This window comes from Anguilla anguilla, chromosome 1 (assembly GCF_013347855.1).
Source record: "Anguilla anguilla isolate fAngAng1 chromosome 1, fAngAng1.pri, whole genome shotgun sequence".
Taxonomy (NCBI): Eukaryota; Metazoa; Chordata; class Actinopteri; order Anguilliformes; family Anguillidae; genus Anguilla; species Anguilla anguilla.
In genome coordinates, this window is record NC_049201.1 from 13,291,814 (window position 1) to 13,310,119 (window position 18,306).

General features: G+C 36.8%; 1 long non-coding RNA gene across 1 annotated transcript in view; it reads right to left on the minus strand.

Moving 5' to 3' along the window:
* The window catches only part of LOC118212241, a 117,929-nt gene that overhangs the window by 35,737 nt on the left and 63,886 nt on the right, over nucleotides 1-18,306 (minus strand). The gene's annotated exons all lie outside the window — the stretch shown is intronic.

Genomic DNA, 18,306 nt, shown 5'->3' on the forward strand with positions numbered 1-18,306 from the left:
CGTTGGGAATGCTATAAAGGTGCTAGTCTAGAAGATGCTTTTTGAAACTATACTAAACAATAATAACTTCATTTAGATGGCACAAAAACTCCCTGTGCGTTATGAATCCCAGTGAATTTCAGGTTAAAAAAACCCCGCTGTTTTCAGTGTTTTTGATTGATTTGGATCATTTTACATAGCTCTATCTAGTTTTAAATAATTTATTTGGTTTTTAAAAATATATAATTTTATGTTAATTATGTGTTGTTAACATCAATATCTTTTCTGGGAATTTTTTCATGATTTTAATGATGGTGTGGTTTACTGCTGGTTAATTGGGGCTTATTTTTAGCTTCAGAAGGATCTCAGTTTATAACTAAATTCAATTACTCAAATGGGTGCTCTGTCATATCTAATTTCCTAGTTCCTCTTGATTTAATTGCCTGTTTTTAAACTGCAAACTTAACCTTTATTTATTGAGGTTTGGAATCCTAGTATGTGAAAGTTGGCGCTTTGTGTGACAACTCACAGCAGTCCTGGCCTGAGGAGTTTCTGGTTTGCATACTATCAATATGGGCTTTTTTCTTCATGGCATGAGCTACGTATTTGAACTGTATTTTAAATATTTGCCTCTGCTCAACCTTCATTGCCCTGTGTCTTATTATGACCGACAGACTGACAGACAGACAGACAGACATGCAGGCATACACACACACACACACACACACACACACACACACACACACACACCCCGTGCTGCCATGACTCCTCAAAGAGAATTGGTGTAAGAAATTCTGGACGAGTCACACTTGTCTGATATTAACTTATTGAAATCTATAGCAGAGTATACAATGTATAGCCATGGGACATACTTATATACATGATTATACAGAATATATTTATATTTATATATACATGATTATTATACCATATATATCATTGTATGATACAGTGCAGTAAAAGGCCCAGTGTTCATTAAAAATCTCTTTGGTGAATCACATGAGTCCAGTAGAGACCACATCCACAAATCCTCGTCAAAATAATTATTTCCACACTGAACATTCAAATGTTCAGAGCAGTATTTTTCTAGATAACATTTTTAGGTAAGTACCTTATGTATCAAGATAGCTGTCTATGTGGCAGGGTATTAAATATATCTCCTGATACATATATACAGTAGAGCCCATTTTAGGACATCGCCATAGATACTGTATGTGAAAGTTGTATCAGTCAGACAAAAATAAATCCAGCACACCTCATTCGGAGTTGGTGTCATACCTGTCATCTAAAGTCATCCAAACTTCAAACGCCCTTCATCCAGACTTTCGCATCTAAGTCAGAAAACCATCTTCTGGAACGTAAAAATACTGGTCACTGGACTTTGCATTTTATTCTGGCAGGAACGTGACTTATTGAAAAGCTGTCCTGAAATGAGCTGTATCATAAATTATTTTGGTAGAGCTCAGCTGTTAGCATTACGTAGCAAGCAGGCTTACATGAAACATTTTTCCTCTAATTCAAAGTGTCAGTTTTTCATGTTAAATTATTATTATTATTATTATTATTATTATTATTATTATTTTATTTTATTTTTTTAAACTATAAAATTCTTTGTTTTTGTTGCTACTCTGTATTTACTTTTCAGTAACTTTCAAATCTTTTGTATCTTTATTCAGCAACTGTTGCTTTTATTTTATACTGCATACACCTTTGGGCAACCTGTGGCTCGTCAGAGTGGGGCTTCTTTGAGAGTAAAACCAATTGTTTATTGGACTAGAAGGTTGAGTTTGGGTGTATTAGGCCTTAATATGGCCCTCAGAACTCTAGTAGTCTTTTAACTGTCAAAAGTCACAGAAATACAATAAATGAAATGAAAGTTTTATGGGGGAGAGCCTTATTCAATTGTATTTCTTGCTGTAAACCAACTACTAAAATAGCAACTGAATGTTTTGCAAGTCAATGCTGCCTTGGAAAACTATATTCTATTTACTCACAAGGACATAATCACTACAAACAAAGGCCATTGTTGCCCTAAAAAGCAAATAAACACAAATAAAATTTAATTTAATTTAAACAAACCAATGAAATTCTAAAGTTATTATATATATCTAAAGTGTTCTGACATTGATGTACTAGATTTATATGAAAACCTGTTTCATATTGAAAGCTCTTGACCTATTGCAAATCAAAAGGGATTACAGAGTGATGCAGAATCAAACATGTACAAGTGAAAATCTGAACCAGTGACTTCTGTCATCTAAGGTGTGTGCACTAACTAAACAGGGCAAATGGCAAACTTAATGTTCATAATCGCAGGTGTCTGGGGATACAGGACTTGTACTCTGCTAAAGGTTACCTGTGTCTATGCTTAGAATTCTGATGAAGTGAGTCACCTCTATGAATAAACCTTAAAGGTTACATTTTTACCTTTTTACCTTTTACCTACCTCAATCACATATTAACAAACAGGTTATATACACTATACATTACTTTTGTTTTATGCATTTTGCTTAGAATTTAAATTCGCAACACACAATCAGTTTTGGTTTCCCAAACGCAAATATGTATCCGAGGGCATAACTCCATTAGAGTTGCATTGCGCGATGCAGTTCAAGTTAAAGGGCTAATTTGGTCACCTGCTATAAATATAAACCTTACGGCACAGGCTTCCTGCCCTCCCCCACACATGCTCATTATCGGACAAAAGCGCAGTTAAATTGCTGCGCGGCTGCCTCATGGGGATATCCTCCCAGCTTGAGTCCACATGCATTACAGCTGGAGCAACAGTAATCTTCACCTTTGGCTCTTTGATACCGATAATGTGCAGGACCGAGGCGTAGGAGAGGTTCAGAGAGAGTTCAGGGCAAAATGAGATAAAGACGCCGGGTAATTAGATAAGGCACACTGGAAATCCGTGCAACTTTGGCAAATGTCAGCTCGGCTTTTCCCTGGGAGACTACGCGTTCTTTGAACAGAAGTCACGGGTAGGCATCCGCGCACAGAATTTCACGCTCTTCTTGTACCGATACGTATGGGAAAACCTTGGAAACCCACAACAATAAATGTGAGATTAGATGTGCGACAAGGGCTTAGGAAGACAAAAATACACATTTCCTGCTTTATCTATGAATTCTGTTAAAAATTTGTAAGGCCTTATACTCATTTTATTGTACTGTCCCCGGCACTGGCAAAGATACAAAGGAGAAAGTGCCCCATTTGCCGGCTCATTGTCCTGAATCATTTCTGTAATTGTATCTCCTTTTCTGCGTTGTGGGTGCATTATATTTGGTCAGAAAATAAGAGCCAAGGTGTCATCTCCTACCGCAGTCTTTAGTTGTAAAATTGTAGTACATATTTACAGATATACTGTCTGTAGAGCATCATATCACGTGATCATGAACAGTATGCACTAGACATCACCGAGTAGGACATCAGGACATTAACAAAACAGTTCACTGCCGGTGCTATTTTAAGCTCTGTGTTATAGTTATTCTTTTATTGTCATCTACTGCATTTTTCTCATTTGTTTTCCTCCCACCTGAACCCCATGCTCCTGTGACAGAGTCCTATATTGTTGTCTTCACAAGGGTGAAGACAAGGAGTGTTATTGCTGGGAACAGACTGCAACCTGAGAACTGAATTTCAGCACAAAATCAAATATAAATGCAAATGCTAGCAAATTCTGAAGCACATTTTGTACATTTTGTACATTACATTCTTAAAATATTTTTGACACTGTTTTGACAATGTGTTTGCCAGACTAAATGACAACTGTCAGAGCATTTTGCCAGTAAGTTTGCATGTGATGTGCCTGGACCATCCTTCTGTGACTTTGAAAGACTTTGAACAATAAATATGTTCTGTAATGTTCTTTAAACATTTTGTGTTAATTGGCTGTCAGCAGCATGTAATGTCCTGAACTACAGATTAAACTTCCTGTTTTTGTCATTCTAGCAAAGCACAGTGCATGTGTGTGTGTGCATGTGTGTGTGTGTGTGCATGTGTGTGTGTGCCTCCAGAATGGCAGCATCTGTACTTAGCAGGGTCAGCTTTGATTTCAGTTTTGTTCCACAACTATGATGCCAGACACCAAGCAGCATATGTCACAGTGACCTTCACAAGTACTTATTTTCAGCCTCTGCAGATGTCACCTCGAGTTGGCCATCAGCAATCACAGGATGACATTTATGATACAAAGGTTCAGATTTTCTGACAGTCATATTCTCAGGTTCATCACTTGCTCCTTTCCCTTTGTCAGGATGCTTTAACACCAGGCTTACAATAACCCTGACACATAAAACAGAGCACAAAACAAAGCTTTACTTTGTTTTTTAGATACAAACACTGACAAGACGCAATGAAGCAACTTGATGACTGAACAGAATCCTCATTGTTTCCCTGTGCCCCAGGATGCTATAGGGCAAATATCAACACAATGCTCAAGATGACATATGACAGAGATGTGTAAAACATATGTGATTTAAAAAAAAGAAAAGAAATATCTTCTTTAAAAAGTTGTGCTTTAGACACAAACTCAACAGATTATGCTGAAAACAGCCCTGGGTGCTCATTGCATTGTGAACTGTGAAATGCTTATGTAGGACACTATATTTTCTGTGTTGATTCCCAAAAATGAAATGTGTTCAGAGCAAATGCCTTTGAGCTGCTTTCAGATAAGATATCAGATTTTGTGTGTTCAGTTTTTATTTTTTGCCAAAACAAACATACAGATTGAATCCAATTGATAATAAATGACCTGAAAGCCAAATCCGAGCTGCATTGTAGGATCCAAACAGGAAACCACATTGCTGTTTCTGTTTTTCTGATCCTTTGTCAGTTACAGCAGAGCCCGAACACTGGATATCTTTTATTCTTGCTTGAAAAAATCTAAAAGAACTTCCCTGAGGCCTCTGACAATGCATTACCTCTGACACAAATGGAAACATTGCTGCCATGGCTCATGTTATTCTTTTAAGAATTTCAGCTCTAGTAAAATCTCAGAGAATCCTGCCAAATGAAGTACACTCTCTCTCTCTCTCTCTCTCTCTCTCTCTCTCTCTCTCTCTCTCTCTCTCTCTCTCTCTCTCTCTCTCTCTCTCTCTCTCTCGTGTAATACCTGACATTGAGCAAAAAGATAAAAATATGGTATTATAGTATAAAATTATTTGCCTCATAAAAATAACAATAAGGATCTGAAAATTTCTGTAGTCCTTGTGCAGCTCATCACCATTAAATAAATTCATCATTTTCACTTGGGGCTCTGTTGTCAGGTAAAACATAGAAAGGAATAATTAGCTAATGGCTTTCCAAATAAAGCATGCCTTGGAAATGGTTTAATTTTATTTGTGGCTGGTTACAGTAAAAAAAGTTACGTAAGTACAATAATCCACCAAGATACTTAATTGCCATGCACATCATTTTTGTTAATTAGCAACTGAAATACTGAGTGGGCCTTTAAATAATAAAATGGAATACTAAAGCTGTGGACATATCTAAAATTCACTTGGCTCAATTGGTAGAATGAAATACTATCCTGGCAGCCATTGTATATGCGATTAATGGGTGCCGTGAAGAAAAATTAAAAAGCCTGGAAGAATTCGAATCAATCTGTTACCTGCAAGAAACACCATGCACACTAATCAAAGTCCGTTCATGAAAATGGTGAAAAAAGTTTATTACGCAGACATTTGTAAATAAAATTTAAAAGTCTGGAAACACACACACGTATCCACACACACATACAGGTTAATCCTGTACAGTGAAGGCTTCTTCACAATGGGTCTATAGTGTGATATCATTTTGGAGTGATATTGAAATGAAAAATTGCAAAATGAGTGGGTGTCTTAATTTGAGCTTGATTATTAGCTAGTTTTACTCTGTAAACTGCCAAACTCATGTAATTGAGTCATTAACCAACTGTGGCGAGCTAGGCAAAACAATAAATCTATGTAGCTAGCTAAACTGCTTTAGCTTCATGGGGATTATAGCTATTAATATTGTAATAAATAACAAACTGGCTAATCCTGGCATGTTGCTCACTGCTGCCCATGCTGATTTACTTGATGCACTGTAATAACAAGTAAACTATGTACTGTCTTCTAATTGTTACCAACAATTATAACCTCATGTAACAGAGCACTATATGCAGGGGCATGATTAGACAGTGACCTCTCAGATGCTCTGCTAATGAATGCAATCAACACGTTAAAATACAATTGCAACTGGGAGCCTACCAGTAGTGTGCATCATTATTGATTTGGTTGTACTGCCAGGCAAGAGGCACCACAAAATTAGGCAGTACAGAAATAAAAGATGAAGTGACAGCTTAAAATCCAATTAGCAAAACAAACAACGGAAAAACTCCGTGGTCATCTTAATAAAGCATGTTAATTGTGTTTCAGTATTTACAATGCATCCAGCCAGGAATTAGCCGACGAAAGCTTTCTATCTGGTAATTGGAAAATAAATGCTCTGTGATCGAGCAGAGAAAAAGAAAAACATGAAACGGCAGTGAGCTTTTCATCACGGGCTGTTCGTGAGGCAGAATTGCCAGTAGTAGGAGCAAGATAAATCTAGAAACGATTAGAATCATCATTGATAGGAGGCGCACAGATAATTGCACACATGCTCTTTGGTCCTGGGGTGGCATGCATCCATAGGTGCAGAAATGCTGTAAATATCAATCAATGGTCAAGAACTTGAAACCTGAAAACTGTGCATAGGTACTGCAAGCTGCTGTATAATATTACACTATTAACAATTATGTCAAGTCTAATAATGAGCCACAAATAGATTTTTATTGACTTAACATTTGCTTTGTACAATTAACATAGAAATGATCATAAATTCAATGCTATTTCTAATTTCTCCAATTTCTTCTCAAAATTATTTATTGCAACCCAATATTGTATTTTTATTAGATACAATCTAGAAAAAAGCTATTTTCCACTGATCCTTATTTGAATCAACAGCCTGGTTAATCATGTAAAACAATCATATTGGCTTACAGGGTGCATGCTATAGCATCCTCTGGTATCAGGCATCAACTCTCAAAGTCCAATGAAATGATAGATAAACCGATTGGTTATCATTCAAAGAGACAAAACTCTTGTCTAATAAATGTAATCTTGTACTCGATGCAGTGTTTTAAAGAAAATCAAGCGAAACATTTCTTCCGTACTTCAGCACATGCACTGACCCCAAGCACCATACAGCATTGCTAATCCTGGTAACTGCAGCCTGAAACAATTTATTTTAGAATCACAGTTAAGCGAGATGGCAGAGGACAGAGGTTTATCGAGGTCATGCCTTTCACTAGTTAAGAACCTGCATATATGAATCATTCTTTTATTCACTCAATTCATTATTTTAGTAGAGGAACAATGCTATTTTCAAGGCATTGAGTACATAGTAAAAAGTACATTTTCTTAAGACAATGTCCACTGCTGGTGATAATTGCACAAGGTGAGGAGCCGTGAAAGCGCTCAGGCAATTATAATATGGAAGTTAGGAACAAAAAGTAACGAACAAAGTATTTAATGAGTCAAACCTGATAGTTATAGGTGAATGAATGTGTCGAGAAGGGGATGAATCAGAGAGACTTTGGCTTTTTAATGTATTTCTTCTTGTCCTGAAATCAACCCTGACAACATGACTGATCACTGTTTTGGAACCCAGGTTCCAAAGAAGAGGCTGGCCAATGGGATGGACCCGAGGTCAAGCTCCTGCCTCTGAGCCTTCAAAGGGCTGTTGCTTCTAGGCTAAATCAGAATCATGAGTAATTGTTTAGTAACGTATAATAATAAGATTTCCTGGTCAACAGTACGTGGCAGGAATGTAAGGAATTCCTCTGCAGTATACTGGAAAAACAAATGTAAACATGACCAAGAGATGTCAGCATTGAAATGTCTATGAATTAATAATAAAAAAAATCTTAAGGGAAGTGGACAACAGAAATGCTCATTAGAATGCCTCTGTTTCCAGAAGGGAGGATTTAATAATGCTGACAATACCAATACATTTCCAAGATATGGTGCTGTTACTTTTGAGCAATGCAATCAATATAACTAACTTTGGAAATAGGGCATCACAGGTAGGAACTAACAAAATTAGGAATTAACTTTAGGCGGGAATCCCCTGTTTTACATGGATGTTAATTTGATTTAAACTTTGCCCAAAATCTCTCCTGTATTTCATTCAAGTAACTATTGCCATACTGCTATCACTCATTTGTGTGTGTGTGCATTTGTGTATGATGCATGTATGCGTGCTTGCAGGTGTGTGTGTGTGTGTGTGTGTACGTGTGTGTGTGTCTGTGTCTGTGTGGGACATAGACCTGTTTCAATATCCCAGGCTCTGTGATTTGCTCTTCAAATGAAGGTTGCCCCATACCAGCAGCATTAACATCGACTGGCAGCCATTACTCATGTTACAGTGTATAAACAGATGGATGGAATTACCACAGATTAGCATCGTAATGCACACTCTCATGAACAGAACGGAAACAGGGACAGAATGATTGCAATGCAGATCGATTGTTTAAGGTTGGTTTTTGGAGCAAGTGATCACAAGATTGTATGCGTTGACAAGGACAACAATACAAAATGCCAGACAGGCCAGTCAGTTTGGGAGCAGCTCTTTTCAGTCTAGTACACTGAGCCAGGTGACTCACAAATGTAGGGTCCTCTTATCAATTGGTTGGATGTAAACGAGATGAAAGAGATGATTGGACCTTTTCTAGCAAGATCCTACATGCAGCATCCTTAAACCTGCAGTGCAGCACTACGGCAATCATCAAAAATGGCTCCTCATACTCATCCATCCATCCATCCATCCATCCAATGTTTTATTTATTTTGGGGGGTAAAATTTGTTTCGGGGGTGAATTGATGGTTATTGTGCATGGTTGTGGTTTTTGTATAGGGCCATTCCTTCTTGGTGATGAGCAAAACATTTCATTATATACACCTATTTGCCTTGTACGTTTGAACGTAGTACAGTCTGCTGTTTATTTAAAATCTATTTTATTATATATTATATACTGTGAAATTTCACAGGACCAGCTGAGGCACCTTTAATATGTAAGGCAGGAGCCATGCTCTCCACTGTCAGCTTTAATAATGATTCATTATGCTTAGTGTGTTATAAATGCCTCTGTTGTTAAACGAGTTGTCTGCTTTTCAAAAATGTATTTAAATTAGTAATATGTTAAAAAAAAAACCTTTGCATGACAATCCCCCTGTCATTTCATACATTTTTTGCAGTTTCCATTATTTGAGTCCACAATACTGAATTTTGGACAACTTAAAAAATAAAAAATAAAAAGAAAGAAAAGAAAAACATTTTAGCAAAATCAACATCTCATTAATTGCAAAAGTGTTTTTGAACACAGAACATCACATCATTTATGGATTCTCAAACATCCGATCTGCTGAATTCAGATGTTTAGTTCATCGCCACCGCGCGTTAATTAAAATTCAGTATTAATATGTAAATGAGTTCTCATTCACTGGCGCGCAGATGGAGAGGACCCTATCTTATAAGAGTGCCAAACGTAATGCAATCCAATGTGAATGCATCCTTGTAATGAGGCACTCTGGGCAGCAGCGTTACTCTGCTTCCATCTTTCATTTCTCCAGTATCAGACTGTTGTTGTTTTATTTTCAATTCAAATAGCTTCAGTGCATCCAGCATGACGGAATTTTTGCTATGCCGTATTTTGTCAGAGCATTTTCTCTCTCGCAAGCAAACATAAGCGAACGGAGCAACCTGTGAACTGTAACGTCTGAACACGTACCGGCTTTGTTCTCATTGCGAACGCCAACCTGCTGCCTTCTCCGGTGGTTGCCTGAAGAAGCCAACTGCCAAATTCGTTGCGCATACCTGAGGAAGCAGGTACATGCTGAGTCACTGCATTGTGTTTGTTTGGGCTTTGAGTGATTCTTGAGAAATCACTAGTTTTCAAAGCACTTTTAGAAACAAAAACATTTTTTTTGTTGCAAGGTTCTACTAGCTTTTGACATTAGGTTTTAGAACCTTATTTTTCCCACAGTGATTTGCTATTGTAAGGAAAGCCCAGATCAATGTAAAAAATGAAAAAAAGTAAAATTTCAGTTCCCAGTGAACATGTTTGAGGTGAAAGGTCGGTGAAACACCATCTTGACATTCAAGTGAAAACCTGGCTACATTTCATTGAAAAGTGAATGCTTTCCAGCCAACTAAGACCTAAACTACATTGTAAGCCTAGCCTCAACCAAAATCTCCACCCCTCTAGATATCCAGATTCTGGTTTTTGCTGGGTTGTCACTGTGATTATTCTGAATGAAACCTAAGTAGTGCACCAGCTCCTATGCATTTAAAAAGAACAACTGTCGAATAGGAAGAAGGCAGGTAGAATAGTGTGAAAGTAGGTGCAAATATGTTTTTCAGTCTTCAAAACAAAGAAATATCAATGTCAGATGCTTTGTCTTGTAAGTATTTTTTAGAAGGTAGGGTGCTTCTACCTGAAATGGAATATGCTGTAATACATGGTAAATATGTGGTCTTTTTCATTTCAATGGTATATATATATATATATATATATATATATATATATAGTTGTCAGTTTAAGGAAGAAATGATTCAATGATTTTGTTTATTTGCAGCCCTTCTTCAAGGTGAGAGTTAAGTGCACATATCTGCGAAAGCCAATAAGCAGGCATCAACACTCCTTTCACAGCAGCAGAATAATTAACATTTTCAAAGAGCTGTTATTGTGCAGCATTTCAGAACAAAATTAGCTCAATGATTTTTCCCCCCGTAGTTTATGTGGTCGTATTTGTAATATATTTGCAGCAAACATATGTGTAGCAAATGCTTGGATGTCAATTAGTTAGCACTCTTTACCTACTGTATACTCGGACACATAAAATGGTTGATTTGGTGGTACAATAAAGCAGCTTAGCCAATACTGAAAATGAAAGGGCAACATTAAGAGAATTTTAAAACCAAACTTTCTTTTCCAGTGTTCAGCTTGTTCCTCATGTGCAAAGTCAGTGGGTGGACCCAGCAGGACTGTACAGGTAGATGTAATACTGCATGTCAGTCCTGAAAAATAGTGAAATGGTAATGTACCAAGAGAAACGTGCACGATGTCTTGTCCCTTGCAGTTGGCCGATTGTTCTTGTGGCTTATGGAATCATTGAAGTCTCCGTTTATTTATTTATTTATACTGCATTTTAGTTTGTAAGCTACTGCAAAAGTGTAACTTCAGCAAGAAGCAATTCAGTAGAGAAGACTAAGATGAACCGGCAGCTAAGTGAGGAGAAGTCTTCTAATGCCCGCTAATGTGTATAAATGATGCTGTTCTGGCTAAGGACCTTGGGATCAGCACAATCCATTGCTTGCTTTGCCCTGAGTTTATCAATGGAAGCATTTTTACTCCTGCGACTGACTGTGTAGCATGCTAATAGTAGGCTGAATTTTGCTTTACAAAAATGTCAAATCCCATTGAAAACGAGCACATTGCATCACATTATTACATATTTATCTGTATCATCTTCTTCTTTAGCATAAGCATTATATTTTCATCTTAATTTCATTACTGCCCTGAAGAAATGGATTAAAAGGGGGAATCTGATTTCTCAGATATTTACCAACTTCTTTCACATGTAATGGGAAGGTACCACACTGCTCCACTGTGTTCTGCAATGCTCTGGTGCTAACCTCATAAGATAAACTGAGAGAAAATCGACATCCGCGAAAAAGATATTAAGGTGAAAACTGCATGAGCGGGTTCTTGAGTGAAGGCCTTTTTCTGATCACTTTTTTCATCAAAAAGAATCTACTGATTTTTTGTATTGATGAATTGTCCAGTTGTTGTTATCCTTAGCATTAAGGGTTAACTTTCTGTCCACATCCCCTTGTTATTCCTCCTATCCTTGTCTGTCCTCCCCACAAAACAAACAAACAAACAAACAAACAAACAAACAGTTAATTTGGTTTAGCCTTGGAAAACACATTGTGCTAAATTTCCACTGCCTACTGGAATTTCAATCCCCTCACATGCACGGATGCTCACTCAACATTACTTATCGGAGCTCTGCATGTTCCCCTTTTGTGATTTATTACAAATACCTTAGTTATTTCAAAGTATAGATTAATCTTTTTGTATGTTTGCCAAAAAAATGTATTCTTTCAAATTCAATCTCGTCAATTTTTGTGGTGGTCTCATTTAAGTTCTTTACTATGCAAGAATCATGTTTAGCAACCATAAATTATTTTTCTGCTTCACCACATTCAAAATGTGCACTTGATAAAGCAGATGAAAATGTGGGGAATGCATTATTTCCTAAAACTAGTTTGCCAATGTAAAACACAAAATAATTGCAATTTGACAGTGGGTGCCCGGAACACAAATCTTAGTTCCAATCATAATGTACCCAGAACAGCATTATGCATACTTTATTCTGCATGCACTATATTCATAAGCACCCAGCTCCATGTTTTCTGAAATAGTATTTCATTTGGCACTGATTTACTGAATTTATGTGTAATTGGGTAAGCATAAAACAAGGTTGGATACCGTGCTTCTACAATAAATCTTTCTAAATCTTAATTTGTATTCATATATTTGTAGATATTGAGAATTTGTTCATATATTGTGATAGCTATGTTTACGAATCACTTGTCCTTACTTCAATCAATAATGCCATAATTAATTCTATTGACACAAATGTTGTCTAGGGCCTTGAATCACAAAAGTGAATGATTTGCGAGCTGATATCTTCTCCTGCCCTTTTTGGAGTGTTTCACATAGAAATTGCAATTACAACCCAGGAAACGCATGTCGCAAGTATGTTCATGTAGGCAACAAGTAAATTGGCTATCGTTCTCATCTGTTGGGCTCATTTTGACTTTGTATCATATCTCTATGCCCAGAATTGTGGCGCTCCTCTATTTGGGCTGGCCATGGATATCAGAACCCAAGATTTCAAGTGGCATCTGAAGGGTGGAAAAATTTTGTATGCGGTCAGATTAAATTAGAATTAGTAGGCCTACATTATAATATAAAAACATCATTTTAATGATATTTGATGATTAACGATGATGATATTTTAACTATTACAGCTCCACAGTAGACTGTGAGGCTGGGCTGGGAGTGACCACCCCTCACGTGGTGAACAGACAGGAGAAAGGAAAAGTATGGCTTACCTCCTTTAATTGGTCGAACAACACCAAAGCAAAAGAAATTCTCAAGAAAACACACAAAACAAAACAAAACAAAACAAAAAAAAACAATCTGGCAATCAAACACCTCAAGGGCAAAAAGGAATAACAAAACCGAAAGTCTGGCAAAAAATTTTGGGAAACCAATTTCTGTCAAGAAAGTTGCATAAATGTAATATTTAATGCTGCGGGAATATAAATCATTCAATCACCTCATTATCTCCGTAGTTAACTAAAGGTGGGTGTGATCGCGGAGGATAGTTTCTGGAGCCTGCTTCCATCTCCACATTGTCAGAGGAAGTGCCGTGTTTGTGAGGATTAAAGAAAGGTAATGCGGCAGGGCTGTTGTCGTCGCAGTTTTACTCGCGATTCACAAGTGATGTATTCTCGCGAAACGTGTTGTGACAAGATATTGTGATCTGCGAGCGAAAATCCTCGCAAATCGTCTTTGTGAGACGAGCCCCAGGACAGTAGGCTACCTATTCATGCACGTCAGTGTGAAATGCACCTCATCGTTGTGCTACCAGGGAAGAAATATAGAAGGGTGTGTGGGTGGGGTTGTTGTCTTGTCTGCACCATAATCTCTCTCCTTTTTAATGCCTTTGGCTTGCGGAATGCACTGAAAACAAACTAGTTAACTCTTTTGTATGCCTAGGATAGGAGGAGAAAATATCAAATGTGGTAATTTTTCACTTGACATTTATACAGCCTGCCAAAAAATAAAAAAGAAACAAATCACTCCCCCTGTCTTTAGAGCTGTATCACTTGAAACATGCCAAAATGACTGTGGTGAGACAGCTGGACCACTGCGGTATACCAAAAAAGGATTTGATGATTTTAGCAACAGAAAATCAATTAGCAAGAGTTGTGAAATGTTGCCATGGCATTATCTTAACTCCCAAAAACTCACTCCCCCATCTATAGATTATAGTGCTTGACAGGCACGAGAATACTGCATTGACACATTATGCGCCTCTAAAGTACAGCAGGAATACTGCAGGAAGTCAGATAGCTTGGGGACTAAAATTTCAGCACATGAAATAATGAAAATGGTATTTTAAAATGTCAAAGTGTAAGTTTAAGTTAACTTAATATAAAACTTAAAGTTAGCTCACAGTTGATAGTAATTCTCACAGCTAATATCCTATTGCATTTACATAGCTAAATAATACATTCTTTAGCATAGCTAAATACAGTGTACACCAATTCAGTCTATTTTGTGGTTATGATGGTCAGCCTAAGAATAGACCATGTCAGAAATCTGCACATACATTATCGTACTCTCTCTCTCTCTCTCTCTCTCTCTCTCTCTCTCTCTCTCTCTCTCTCTCTCTCTCTCTCTCTCTCTCTCTCTCTCTCTCTCTCTCTCTCTCTGTGTGTGTGTGCATGAATTCATGTTGCATGTGGGGTGGGAAAGGGCTATTGGTAGCTAGTATGACACTGATAAAATGTGTCCTCGCCAACATTAAAATCAAACCTATGCCCTTGCTCACCACAACACGAAGTTAAGGAAACTGTATGACGGAATTGATGATGAATTTCAGGAATGCATATTTAAATAGAAATATGACACTCCAGCCAGCAGATCCTCTCTTGCTGTGCAATGTGCTGGAAGGTCATGGTGCAATTCTGATTCAAATGGCATTGAATTATTAAAAAATGGTAGTATGAGAGTGAGAGCATCATGATCTGACTGGTAATTACTGCACCTGGGGGGTGAATGAGCACAGATGTGATTCTGAAATCCATGGTATCTGACACAAAACACCCACTATGTGTCAGATGTTAAAATATTTATCAAATGTCTGTCAGAGATACTGTAAACAGTCAAGACACTCACCCACACACATACTGTATATATACTGTATTATAGAGAGCTCCAAATGTGTGCATACTCTTGATAAAATAAAAATGGATTTGCCATGAAGTAATAAACCAATTTTGATCATTTTTGGAAGGCATTCAATTATTTTAAACACACACAGGCACTTGCACAGTGTCAATTAGCTAGTATTACAATTGGTGTGTTCGCATGTATGTTTCAGAGTCTATGTATACGTGTGTGTGTGTGCGTGTATTTAAAATTTATACATTTTATGACATTCTTACATCTCCCCTTTGTTACAATTTAACAAGACTACGAATACATTTGGAGGTCACTGCAGTATGATTAATTATGTAATATATCTTTTTCATACCTCTCATATCTAAATATATTTATTTTATGGTTCTCACATGTAAATATAATTTGACAGAACACAGTTGTGGGCTAATGGATAATCAGTATCTGAAGATTTCAATGATAAACTCGGAGAACAAGGACAGATGGTGGATGGCAGAAAACATATTTAGAAGCAAAATCTTATCCTGTCAGACTTCACAATCAATAACAAAAATTGTGTTTCAATACTTATTAAGTTACAGCAATCTGAAAGGCTGTGAATATCAATTTTGAGAAAATAAAAATGACAAATATACATATTTCAACAAAAACAACACTCAGAGGTCCCCAGACCTCAGTTTTGAAGAATGGCTACAAAGGCATAAGTGATATTTTTATCATTGCATTTCCATTTTATTAATCATCATAATGAGGTATAAATAAAACATGAGGTAGGTTCAACCTGGTAACAGGAGAGGGTCAACAGTCCCTTGATTGTTAACTTTATGAATAACACCTGTGCTTAGGCTTCTTTCTGTGGCCACTCACATCTCTTTCGGGGAGACTGAGCTCCCCCTGGCTGCCCTGTAATTCAAAGCCTGCTTGTAACCCACCCGTGTTGCAGAAGCAGGAAGTTCCTAATGAAGTTTTCATTCAGTTTACAGGTGCAGTTTTTGGACGTCTCGTTCATCTCTGCCTCAGTAGGAATGTAAAAAGACATTCTGCTGGGCTTTTCTGTCTCAGCACTCTACTGCTGATCACATCTTGTCACATCTGTCCCACTATGCTCTCTAGCATGTGAAAGGAGTTCAGTCCAGTTGTCTGTAAATGGAATGTCTGTGAAAGATATGTACAGACTGCTCACATGTACAGTAAAATGTATGTGAACATGGCAGTACATGTTTGAAAAGAGCATGCGATTTCAAGAAATGGGAGCTCAGGAATAACCTGGAAGATGTGATCTGTAAGCTGTTTTTTCATGAAAAAGTCACCCTGTTTGACACACACACACACACACACACACATTTTTTTTCTCTCACACGTATGGTCAAACGCACCAGCATAAACAAACAACTTAGATCACCCTTCTTTTAAGATCAATCAAGCAGCACAATAACTGACTAGACACTGTGGATGCTGATAACTCCTAAAGACACATTTAGCTTGGGGGACAAGACATAAAATGCTTTAATAAATGAACATATAAACGCACTCCCTATTTAAGTGCCGGTATGAACAATAACCCATTTTAAAATCCTCAAATGGCGGTTCTTACTGGATTATTTTGGCAGTAAACCTAAACACAGGACACCTAAAGGTAGCTCAAGGATGCACATTTTATTGTAGAACCAGTGAAGGAGATAAAATGGCACCATAAAATAGCGTAAATAAGCAGTGAAGAAATGCACTATTCTCCCATTTTAAGAGCTCTCATCTGAAATTCGCCAGGCATCTATTAAACGTTTATTACTGAGCATGGCCCTAGTTATTCAAGAAGAATGTGTATTATATATCTATACAACATTCATATAATACTAGTTAATTCAGTGGGCCTATACAAAAGTGCACCCTGTTTAAATGTCACAATGATTAAATTAATAATTGAATCTAGTTTAATTATAAAATCATATTTATATAATTTCCTGTCAGTGGAAATAAACCTTATTATAAGACCCTTTATTCTTGACTTCAAGTTTGGCTCACTTGTCAGTGAGTCTACAAAAATGTCATCAATAAAGTTTGAAAAGTAGAAATTATGTAACTAATTTTAAATATATTGTCAGATACCTTTTCAGAATGTGGCATATGGAAGGAGACATGTAATTTGGTATTTTGACTGCTGAGGGGAAGGATAGTTTTTAAGTTTTTGGAGTTGGATTTTTTTTTAAAATTATTTTGGAGCAAAGAAGCTTTCTCTCTCTTTCTCTGGTAATTCAAACCTGATGTTGTTTATTTTCATATATTCTTTTTACTTAATTTAAGAAGTGACCATACATTTGCAAGACAGAGCATGATTTATGTTTCTAATTGCTATATTTTGTTTGCACAATTAATAAACATATTTACTCTTCAATCGAAATTAATGTTTGTTTTGACTTTTTCTGTTTGAATAGCAATACATTTGGACACATAACTGGGATCATTATTTTAAATAGTAATTAATAGTTTAAATTAATCGAAATTTGTCGAAATTATCCTTGTTGTTAACATTGTGTTCCCCTGATTTTCTATTATAAGTTTCACTTCTTCTATTAGGAGTACATAGCAGTATCCTGGGGGCCATCAAAGCCTTTTAGATCCCTGAAAATCAATTGGTGTTAGGTATAAACAGATGTTCTCTGAGAAAAGAAGGAAGGTGTTTCACTAATTCTGTCTGAAATTGATTTTTCAATTGAGTGAACAGTCAGTGTTGCACTTGAACAATCAGAAAAGACAAAAAGGCGAGTGTAGCCTGCCTCTCAATTTACAGCACGCTATTAAAAAACTGCTAATAACAACACCCAGTGTTGCTGGAATTCATTGTTTGACGGAATTGCATGATCTGCACACATATGATTTATTCATTTCAATTATCATGTATAGAACCAGTCAAATTACCTAGAGAAAATATTACAGGCTTTTTGAATTTTTATTGGTAGTGCCATTGAATGGAATGATTTGTATACTTAACAAAACAAACTGCGGCAGAACCGAGTTTGTGTCACTAACTCAGGACTTGATGATAATTGCAGGCCCATATGGTGTTGTCCATTGGTGAGTGAACATACTCTATAAAGTTATAAACTCCAGGCTGCAGAAAATCACAAACTGTGAGTTTGGCCTTTCTTTGCATTGTGCCCTTGTTTTTACTGGAAGCTGTTAAAGGTTCAATAAATAAACCAATGCGTTTGCAGTAGCTAAACAAATTCCACTTTTGCTTGGCTACGGGAAGCTAAAAATACACAAATTGACAAAACATTT